This window comes from Melozone crissalis, unplaced genomic scaffold (assembly GCF_028551555.1).
Source record: "Melozone crissalis strain CALT ecotype California unplaced genomic scaffold, PUWL_Pcris_2 ptg000042l_1, whole genome shotgun sequence".
In the NCBI taxonomy this organism is placed as follows: domain Eukaryota; kingdom Metazoa; phylum Chordata; class Aves; order Passeriformes; family Passerellidae; genus Melozone; species Melozone crissalis.
The window spans coordinates 42,318,115-42,329,470 of record NW_026535820.1 but is presented as its reverse complement, the minus strand read 5'-3'; the positions used below and the strand labels follow the sequence as shown (position 1 = coordinate 42,329,470).

Here is an 11,356-nt window from a genome sequence, read left to right as displayed (position 1 = left end):
CAAAGTGTGTAGACATTAACCCTTGGTCTCCTTTTGTTATCTTCTGGTACTATTTAAAATATGACAGTGGACTTGGAAGGTGAACATGGGTTTTGGTCTCCCCTGTCAACTTGTGTCTTTAATGAACCCCCAAGTCTGAATAAGTAGCAAAACCACTTAGTAATTGAATTGGAGCTTGGCAAAACTGCAAAAAATAGTGGGTTTTTTTCCTCTTTAGTAGCATGTCAGCACATCCCTCCTCCTGCTTGAGTGTTCTGCAATGAGACTTCAAGTTTTTTACAAGTCAATTTCTGGCTTCCTAGAGCAGACTCAGACTAGGTGTCCCCTTCTGAAGCAAAACCTCTTACAAGTTTTCAATGTGTCCAATAAAATAATTATTATGCAATACTGTTAACAAAGCAGTTTTTATTATGCAAAACATAAAGAAAAAATATTTTGAACATGTTACTTCTGATTTAAATAATTTCAATAACTACAGTGTTTTCAGGCTATGGAGAGGAATAAGAGTGATGCATATTTAATAACTGAACTTATACTATACAGAATACTAATTATTGTTGAGGGCAATAAGTCAAGCACTCAAATGTTAGGTAGTCATAGTTGGTGATTTGACTCTAGCTGGGCACTGGGTAAGCACCAAAGCCCCTCTGCCACTCCCCTCCTCAGGTGGACAGGTGAGGAAAAAATATACTCGCGGAAGGGTTCACGGCTTGAGAAAAGGTTAGGGAGAGATCACTCCCTCATTGCTATCAAAGGCAAAGCACATGTGACACAGCTTTGGGAAATTCACTGAACTCATTATTTATTACTTATTGTTGCCAAGCAAAATAAGAGTAGGGTAACAAGAAGTACAATAAAAACACCTTCCACCCACCACTCCTTCCTTCTTGGGCTTAACTTTATTACTGGTTTTATACTGCAGTCCTGGCAGGGCAGGAAGATGGGAAAAGTCCTCCATGGACTTGTCAAACATGAGTCCATCCCACAGGCTGCAGTTCTTCACAGACTGCTCCAGTGTGAGTCCCTTTCATGCAATGCAGGAGCACTGGGCCTCTTTCTCTATGGGCCCACAGGTCCTGCCGCGAGCCTGCTCCAGCCTGGGCTTCTCATGGGGTTACAGCCTCCTTTGGACATCCCCCTGCTCTGGGATGGGGCTCTCCAGGACCTGCAGGTGGATCTCTGCTCCCCTGTGAATCTCTGTGGGCTGCAGTGGATCTCTACTCCCCCTGGACCTCCACTGGCTGCAGGGGAATCTCAGCTTCAGCATCTGGAGCACCTCCTCCCTCTCCTTCCTCATCTTGGTGTTTGCAGGGCTGTTGCTCTCACGTATTCTCACTCCTCTCTTCTCTGGCCACAATTACTTTTGTGCAATAACTTTTTTTCTTTTTTCAATATTACATCCCAGAGGCGCTACCACCATCACTGCTGGGCTCAGCCCTGGCCAGCAGCGTGTCTGTCTGAGAACCAGCTGGCATTGGCTCTGTTGGACACAAGGGAAGCTTCTGGCAGCTTCTCAGAGAAGCCACACCTGCACCCCTCCTCTACCTGAATCTTGCCATGAAAACCCAGGACAACTGAAATTAATGTCACCAAGTGATCCTATTTTCATTTTCCTACAAGGCTACTACTTCCAAGTTTTGTTCATTATGGAATATAACTTTGCTTATACCCTGAACTGACAATGTCACAATGCACACAATGCAGGCTGATATATATATATATATATGTATATATATATACACTCATATATATACATGTATATATAGACACACACACACACACACACACACACATATATATATATATATATAACAACTAATAGTAGAAAAATAGCTGCACACTTTTAAATGGTCCGCCTGCAATAAATGGATGTGCTTTACTTTGCAAAGCTCACAGCTGTTTGGGAAATGGTGGGATCTCTTTAGTTTGGGGATCACTATGGGACAGAGCAAAAAAATGAAGGCTTAAAGTTTGACAGCAGAGAGTTCAGCTCAACACAGATTCTTAGCAGATTTTTGGTATTGCTAACAGGCAACTTTTGAAACACATCAACAAAAATCACACTTGCTAAATTCTCAGGCGATACCAAGATGCACAAAAAAAATGTAAAAGAGTGGGCTGGGCTTCCTTTCAAGTCAGGAAAGATATAGGTACCTCCTTATACTCTCATTGCTCTAGTCTGGCCTGAGTTCAACTGATAACAAAACAGAAGACCAGACTGTGAGGAGGGTGCTTTAGTGTCTCAGTAAAATCATCAAAGTAACTGAATTCAGATGGGTTTGCAGTGTGTGTGTTGGTGTGTGTGTGTGTTGGTTACTTGTTTCTATTTCTCAGTAACAAACACTCAGTCATTTAATTTATTTTCTCTTTTGTCTTTGCCTAGTACTGGCTTCCACAGCCACTTTCAAGTTGTTAAGCATTTTGCTCTGTAACAATTCTAGATTACAAAGACTGTATTTAAACAACTCCATCTAGTTCTTTCCTAACAGGCAACTGAATACAGTGTAGGAGCAACTGAGGAAAATATCACTTCAACTGAACTTGTAACTTTTATTGCTGCTATCAAATGATCTGACAGGAAGTGCATGGCTGGAAAAACGCTTACAATATGTCACACAGCTTGTTAAGATGCTGCCTCTCTTCCCTCCTACAAAACCCCTCTTGACAAGTACATCTACCTTACTGTGTTCACTGTCAGTCTTAGAGAGTGAAAAGGCAGAGAGCAAGTGGGATCTTGGTCACTTAAATATGCTGTCTGTGCCTAACTAGAGGGGTAAATGAACTCTCATTAAAGACAGTCACACTCTTTATAAGAAAACCCATTACTGATCAGTCTTTTGTTTGTTAATGTCTATTTGATTTATGTGCATTTTTTAAGTGGATTTAAGATATGCTAAAAGCAAAACAATAAGGTTCATACAGGGGTTCACAGTAATTTAGATAAATCACTTTTTAAAAGTGACTTAGATGTTGGCCTACTTCAGGAATTTACTATTAAATAAAATTAAATAGCACAGACAATTCTACCACCACTTGGTAAGCTTCTTATAGGGCTCCTAGTGCTAGATCAGTGCCACAGAAATGTTATCTGAGTTATGAGGCCATCACAGCTTGTTAAAATTCCTTTTAGAAACTGCAAAGGTCTAATTCTATGACAGCAGGAGTTATGCCAAGTATCCTCTCTATCCACTCATCCCCAGAAAGCCCAGCACAAAACTGAAGTCTAGATGAGCTCCGAGTCCTGTGTTTTAGACTCCTTGGCAGTGATAAAGTTTCATTTATATATGAGTGTGTGTGTGTGGTGTGTTTGTGCTCTCTATCCAAATTCCACTTGTACTGCTGGGTGATGTAGTAACACAGGAATTCAATATTAATGATTAGGGACAAGCAGACAGAGAGGAGCAACTAATGGATTGCTAATATATACCCTGGCTTAGTTTGAAGAGGTGTCTTGGGGCTAATATAAAACAAAAATGAAAACTTAAATTAGTCTATATAGGAAAGTTGTATAAGGCAGCAGAATATATTACCATCCAAAGTAGAGGAGAAGAAGCAAATATTTTTATTATGTATTAATTTAAAAATCTGTGAATCTTGATTCAAATTTAATAGCCCTTATGTCTCAGGTTTGTAACTTTACATCATTTCAGTCTGAATTCTGACCTATGTAAGAGACCAGAGTTATTAATATTTCCTATTATTTCTACTCCTCAAACTTTATGACTGGATTTCTCCAAGGCATTCTTCATTCTCATTCTTATCTTCCTCTTGATTTTGAAAGTAGCAGTTCAGGGAATTGACTGAAAGATAGAAAAACAGACACATAAAAATTGTTTGACTGATGGTATTCATTGTAAATATTTTTTTCCTGGAGGAGATATGAAGGTGAATCAGGAAATGGATGGCATTTTCAGATCACATGAATCAGTACCCAAGAATTCATCATTTTCACCAAATATTTAACTACTTTTAGGGACTTGAAGTTAGATGGTCCTTTTTAAGAATTCATATAATAACTTCTTTAACTGCCTTATCTGTCAGAGACTTTAATGGAAAGAAACGAGCAATTACTAAAAATCGTATCACAGATTTATAAATGTAAGTGCACATATATTTATATAGCTGTGTTGAAAATATCTTATGCATTCATAAAAGCAAACCATTTTGTTTATAAATAGCCCTAATAATAGAAATGCTGTGAGAAATATTACTTTGTCTTTTGATCACAAATGGTAAACATGAACTCATCAGTTCTCAGGAGCCAAGTTTTAGGCTCTCACCTAGCTTTTCCTAATTTATAGATATTATGGAGACCAGTCAGCTGAACCTTTAAATACAGAACTTAATGTGAGACAGTAACTTAATGGAAAACAACAAAGTTTGTAATTATTGACATTTACTTCCCTATTATTTTCATGAAGAATTGCAATGGTGTCTTTTGCTAAGGCAATTAAAATGATGCTCAGTCTGACCTCACCCTGTGTCTCCTACTGGGCATACACAGCTACAGCCTTTCCTGGCATGCTTTTTAACAGTGTACTTCCCTACCAGACCCATGTGAGAATGAGGATGGCAAACCTAAATCCTCTGGGTCATCTGCTTTCCTGGGATGGTGTCATTCCTGTTTTTACACGTAACAACAGCACAAGTCCCTGGTATTTAAATATGGCAGACTTGTGATGATCCAGCCGTGCAAGATGATGTTGCTCAATGCAGGTGGGAATGCTAAGGGCTCGTCAACTCAAATGCAGCAGGGCAAATACTTTCCTGAATCTCAGTGGGAAAAGAGAAAGAAACAGAAATGTAGAGCTGATGATTGGGTATTTCAACAATGTTGTGTAAGTCAGGTAAATTCAAGACACCAGACTGCACAAACTCTCTGCTCTTAAGCATTGATTCAGGAAAGGGTGCTTGTTTGTATGCACCACTCTTCTGCCTGGTCTGCTCTGGAAAGGCTCTGGTCACCAGTAGGGTTTCTCCTCAGTAATAAATGATGTGGTTAGAAAACACAAAAGTAGGCAATCAACTGTGAGACTTCAAAGTTTTCCTCTGCCTGTTTTTCATGAATTAAACAAAAATGACTAATGTTTTCAGTGGTCTGGAAAAAGTAATATGCAGTGGTAATAAAGACTTTGTGATCATGAAGCAAGCAAAGACCTTTTCCTATGATGGAAGTATAACTCAAGGTTCAGTTTTACTGAAGCTCACACCTTCTTCTTTTTCTATTGTTTTTTCCTTTTTAATCTGACTTAAAGTTTCAATTTACTGTATCTGACTGTTTTTCTAAATGGTGAAAGAGATGCTTACTATCCAAGGTGCTTTTGATGGGTAATGTGAAGACAGGCCTTCCCTTACACTGTGACTTTCCCACCTAAACAGATGGAAATCCACCCCCTTCCCTGCTTTCTAACACTCTTTATATCCTGCCACCACAGGAATGAGCTGAAATCTGGCTTCCCACCAAACTGGCCAAAAGCCTGAAGGTGCTGTGCAGCTTTTCCTCTTCCAACTGCAGTACCATGACTGCTTCCACACGCTGCCATCCTTAATATGCTCGGTCTGTTTTGTTGGAAGGAGAGATTAAAAATTACTAACAGTGAGAAATGTAATGTCAGGAAAATATGAGGCAGAAGAGAAAGATGAGCTCCACACTGGAAAAAAAGCTGGATGCGATGGACTTGGTCTTCTTTTTTTCCCTTCCTTAAATCAGATAGCAGAGCTTCTACTGCTGCTTTCTCCCTTGCCTTTAGCATAATATTCCTAGATTATATTAGATTATCCTTATTTATTTTGGATATAGTAACACAATGAGGCTTAGCCTAGGATTGAGACACCACTGTGCAATTTATGAAGAAACAAAAACCGTCAGCGCCTACTTGCAAGGGTACATCTGGGGATTGCATCACCTAAAATTGCTGGGCTCATTCACTCAACTCATCTGGTTTAACTCTGGAACTTAGACATAGCACAGAGTAACATGTAATATTAAAACTGTTACAGTTTTTAGCCTTAATTTCAAACATGATTAATCTCACAGGCAGTTTCAGACATCTTTGCCCTTGAGCTTTTAAAATAAAATTAAATAAAATTAAGCATTGACATCATGACTGTTCTTCCATGAAACTGGTACAGAACTATAAAGTGCATGACTAAATGCTCTGTGGGTGATATAGAGTCAATATGATTCCAGTGGAATTTTTCTTAGAATGTGCTGTATGCCATTAACACAGTATGATATAAAGATATAAATGTAGTGAGTTTTGGGATTTTTTTTTTTTTTTTTTTTTTTTACTTATATGCCTATTATTTCATAGCCAAACTGCAGAGGAATTTTTAGAGGCTAAAATGTACATCAGTCAGGGGGCCAGAATTTTGATAGGTTTTTTTGGCAGTTGGTTTTGGTTACATGGTGCTTTCTTTTCACAGATAAAGTAGGGGATGTTTTATTTTTTTTTACACAGCAGTTGGAAAACAAATATATCTCCTCTTTAAAAAGAAAGTCTAAATGTATTGTAATAGGTGGAGGTACATAAGAAGTGTAGGACTTGTTGATCTGAAGATGTCTTAATAACACTCCAAAGAAGTTAATAGTATAGGTATGTGAATCATCTCATATCTGCACTTACTTTGATGGCAATTTTTAGGTGTAAAACGAATTCTTATATTTTCTGTACAAGTATTTTCTGGATCAGAAGGAAATCACATGAGAAAGTGACCCCAGGAATTACAGTAATCACAGTAATGGCTTCTTAAACACTATTGTTATTTATAAGCAAACATCCTTGAGTATCAGGGTTACATGACTTTATGAAAAAAAAATAGTTTGGCCTTTAGTATTTGGGTTGGGTTTTTTTAATATCAAAAAATAATCAGAAAGAATGTTCCAAATTCCAGGACTTCATTTTACTGATAATTTCAAACTTCTGTTAATGTTTCTACTTGAACAAGTTTCTTTTATACCCTAGCCAAAGTAAAATTGAGCTAGAAGTTTAAGGCAATTTGGATTTGGAACATTTGGCTTGCTGATAAGTTTTGATGCTAGTTGTTTTAATTAGCTAACTTTTATAAGATTACTCTAGCATGGATGAATTCCATGGTTTTGTTTGTTTTAATAAACTCTTACTGCTTTTAGTCTTCTAAATTGCTTGGTCTTGCTGTGAACAACAAAAGTCAGTTTCTACTGCAGTTTGAAGTAGAAATGCGCAAATGCTGTCACAAAAGAAAAAAACTCCAACTCTGATGGAATTAATTACAATGCACACGTGAACAGAAATAACCTCCTAGTTTAACACAGGTGAGCTGACAAAACACAAAGGCATGCGCCGAAGACCCGGGCAGCGCGACAATGCGAACGCACGTACCTGGGGAGATGCCTGCGCGCCCCGGCTGCAGCCCCGCACTGCCACGTCTCACCGTGCCACGCACGCCCCGGGACCTTTATAGGGGACTCTCCCAGGGCCGGGAAATGAACTTTTGGGGCTGACACGTCGATCGTGCCATGGGGGGGGGGAGGGAGGGGACTGGAGGGGGCGGAGAGGGACTGGCCGCAGGCTCTGACGTGGCGGCAGAAATGTCAGTACCCCACTTCCCCTGGCAGCGGGGCCGGGGCCGCTGCTGCGGGGCTCCTGTTGCCTACGCGGTTGCTCGCCGGAGCCCGGAGGGCTGGGACCGGGACAGGGGGGCTGGCCGGCCGGCTGTGGCATGGGTGAGGGGGGTGCGGAGAGCCGGGGGGCGCCGCTTGGAACTCCCGGTGTCCCTGCCGTCCCGGGGCAGCCGCTGGCGCCCAGCCCTCCTTCTCCTCCTCTATCTGCTGCTCCCCGGTTTTGGTACATTGCCCCGACACCGGAGCCCCGGGCAGCGGCCGGGAGCCCCCTGCGGACCCGGCACCGGCAGCGCTGCCCGTGTGCCACCGCCTCCCCTCCCTCTTGCTGTCACTCGCCGGGATTTGTTGTGCTTAGTTGTACTGGCGCTGAGGCACCTCTGCTCAGATCGCACGGAAAAGCAGCAGCCTCAGGTCATGTTTTTGTGAGCTGCGGTATTAAGGAATAAAAGGAAATAAAAATAAAAAAAACCCAAACCCCAAGGACAAATATCTCAACCAGTTGCAACTTCTCGGCTGGCCCGGAGGGGGGAGCGCGGGGGAGGACAGGGAGTAATGCGAGATCGCCCCAGCCCGGGGCAGCGCCGGCTGCGGGACGAGCCGAGCCGAGCCGCGCACCGCACCGCATCGCCGGGGCCGGGCGGCCGTGGCTGCTCCGCCCCCGCGGCGGGGCGCTGGGTCCGGCCGCCGGGCGAGGCGCGCAGCTGCCGCGCCGCAAACTTGGTGCGAGCGAGCGGAGCGCGGGCGGCTCGGCGGGGCTGCGGCCATGGCGGCGTGAGGCGGGAGCGGGCATCGGTGAGGCGGCGGCGGAGCCCCTGCCCGCCCGCCCGCCCTGCCCGCGGCGAGCAGCCCTCGGCGCCTCCAGGTAACCCTGCCGGCCCCTCTCCCCTCCCCGCCGCAGCGGCGCTTGGGGAGCGCCGCGGGCATTGCGCGTTCCCGGCCGCCCTGTCCATGAGCGGGGCCGCCTCCCCGCTCCTCCACCGGCTGCGCCCCGGTGTCCGCCGGGCCACGGGGGGCTCGGAGGCCGGGCGGGCTGGGGTCCGGGCGGAGCGGCGCAGGGCGCCGGCAGGGGGAGCCGGCAGCGAGGCGGAGCGCCGCTGCCGCTGGGCTCCGGAGCCGGGAGCGCTGCCGGCGCTCGGAGCCCGTCTCGGGCATTGCCCGGCCCCACCCCCGAAAGTCCACTGAGCCTTTCAGAACGGGCGGGCGTTCTCCCCGTAGACGGAGCTGTTCGCTCGAGACCAGACAAAACAGACGGACAGGGAGCCGTATCTCCAGAGGGGCCGGAGCCCGGACCGCGGGCGCTCCGCGCTGCGGGACCCCCGCGCCGCTCCTGCCCTCGGGAGCGCGGTCTCGCCCCGGAGAGTGAGGTGCGTGGCTGTCGCTGAGCCCCGGCTGCGGAGAGGCAGCCGCTGTCTCGGGAACGTTTCGGAGGGTTTTGTCACACTTCAGCAAGTGAAGTTTGCTCAGGCTCATCTTCTGGTGAGAGAAGAAGTGGCGTGAAAGGCACCGTCAGTTGTCTGAGTAACGTGGGTCTTCAGTGGGATGTTCGTGTAGTGCGATTTGAAACCCCGATGTGCTTTTATTCTCACTGTTTTATTTAACTGCACTGTCTTCGGTCTGTGGCGTGACTGTATTTTGGCACTTTCTGAATTGGGGTGTTAGAGTTTACCGTTCCGCGACGATGCAGATGGAAACACCTCAGCCAATTGTATACGTATATTGTTCTGTGAGGATTGCTTACCAGATTAATGACAGCTATTAGGGTTTTTTGTATCAGTCCAGATGCTGAGTCTGCATTGTAGATTGACACAGCGATAATCTGCCCGGGATTACTCCTGGGGGGCAGCTGGAGTGGGGGGAGCTGTCAGTGCATCTGCCTCTCCAGCAAACCGGACTGTTGGCAGGAGAGGTCTGTGCATGCAGGAACACGCAGCATTGTGAAGATGGTTAGAATATGCAAGATTATAGCTGTGACAAACATCCTAAAACTAAAACGTGGTGTTAAAGTTATAGTGGTAGCGTGTTCTGGGAGCCCTAAGGTAGTGCATCTGAAGGTCTTACTCTCTGAAAGCTGACTAACCACTCTTGGTTTGAATTTTGGTGTAACAGCCTGATGTGGTGCTAGCCCAGCTGGAGTGATGTAGAGTAGATTTTTTTTCATAGTGGAAATTGCACTCAAATCTTATTTCTAGAAGTTTGAACATCTCCTGGTTGTTATATAAGGCTGACTGAGTTCAGTAAAGTTTGACTTAGAATTGTTGAGCTTGCTGATGTCAAATATGTAACACATAGTCAATCAAAAGTGTATTGCTGCCTTGAAAGGCTGAGGTATGGCCTTGGCTACTTTGCTTAGTAGAATGAATGATGTTGGTAAATTTCTGGATTTTGTGCTGTGTTCCCACCTTCCTCTCCAGCAGGTACCAATAATATAACTTTATTACATTTACTAATGAATTCACCTCATTTTCTCATTTTAATGCTGAACAGCTGTGAGGACTCCTGCTGAGAGCTAAGGTTTTGCTCTGGCGTGTGGGAGTTTACTTCTCTGTTTGAGAGGTTCTTTTGAACTAAGTAGTGTAAACACTGGCTTCTGAGTTGTACTGCTTATTCCTTGGGATATTGTTACACATTTGTTTTGGTTGACAAAGCTGAAGGCATTAATATCTGAAGTGTCTCATTTCTTTTAATCTTTAACTAGTGCTGTTTTCATAAAATACTTACAGGTAGTAGGAGTGCCTGTGCACTTTGTAATGATCCATAAATATGGTTGTAGTAGGTTTGTTGTACTCATTTCCTGCTGGGCAGAGATGCAGAGGATGGTAACTCTATTGCTGCTGTTTTCGGAAGAAAGAGTTGTGTGGTCATTTGTTTTTCACTTTCTTTTCCCCCAGCTACTTAGTGAAACCACATGGATTCTGACTTCTGTTGATACAGTCTTGTACAAATACAGGATTTTCAATGAATGAAGTTCATTACTTTTCAGGGAGTAGCTGTACACTACAGTCTGTGAACTGCAGAAATACAACATAATTCTCCTGCAATTTTTGGCTCTCGTGTTAGAGGTTGCATGCAGGAATTCAGCCAAGGGAGCAGCTGAGCTCCTGGGGTGAGCAGGAGCAGAGAGACCCGTTTCTGCCCTCTGGTCTGCAGCAGCTTTATCAGCAGTGCTGGCTGGGTCTGATTTCTGTGCTGTGGGACACGTAAGTGGATTGCTGATACTGCTATCAGTTAATAGTAGGTGTGTACTACCAGTACTATCTGTTGATAGTGGGGAGGAGGATGTGTGAAATCTGATACTCTGCTACTTCATGTAAAGCAGAATCTAGTAATTGGTTAGTATGTTGTGGTGATGGACTTTTGAATAGCAGTGAAATACGATTTAGCTTTAGATTTAACATCTGGTTTTTAAAATTTAGATATGCTCTTGATGTTTGGTAATGTGTGTTCTGAAGTTACTATGGCTCCTGAGATGGATTGCTATTGCTATGGCCATAATTATAGGAAGCAGCATGAGGAGCTTCTCCTTTTCTATAAAATCATTTTATGGAAATGTTTAATGGGTATTCTTGTCAATGCAGAGTTCTCCAAATTATTGTTAATCAGTCTGTTTCTCTTTATTATCATCCTTTTATCCTCTCTGGCATGTGCATGCATTCCGATTGGGAAACAGTGTTAAGTTACAGCCTCTGTGTTGGTTCTGTCCTAACGTGTTTTGGAAAGCTGTAGCTGCTTCCAAAGAACGTCTCCTTTTTTTTT

At 44.0% G+C, this 11,356-nt stretch overlaps 1 protein-coding gene and 1 non-coding gene across 3 annotated transcripts in view; one reads left to right on the top strand and one right to left on the bottom strand.

Moving 5' to 3' along the window:
* Positions 1–3,884: 3,884 nt before the first annotated feature.
* Positions 3,885–3,953, bottom strand: LOC128942778 (small nucleolar RNA SNORD123). Its single transcript, XR_008483641.1, has one exon. It is a non-coding gene; the product is annotated as a small nucleolar RNA SNORD123 (small nucleolar RNA).
* Positions 3,954–8,386: 4,433 nt separating this feature from the next.
* SEMA5A (semaphorin 5A) overlaps positions 8,387–11,356 on the top strand; it is a 310,103-nt gene continuing 307,133 nt past the window's right edge. Inside the window, exon 1 of one of the 2 annotated variants that reach the window (XM_054284906.1) lies at positions 8,387–8,465. The gene's annotated coding sequence lies outside the window, so the exon portion shown is untranslated. Of the gene's footprint in view, positions 8,466–8,825; positions 8,968–11,356 lie in introns of those variants that run through there. The other variant, XM_054284907.1, reaches the window with a different exon arrangement.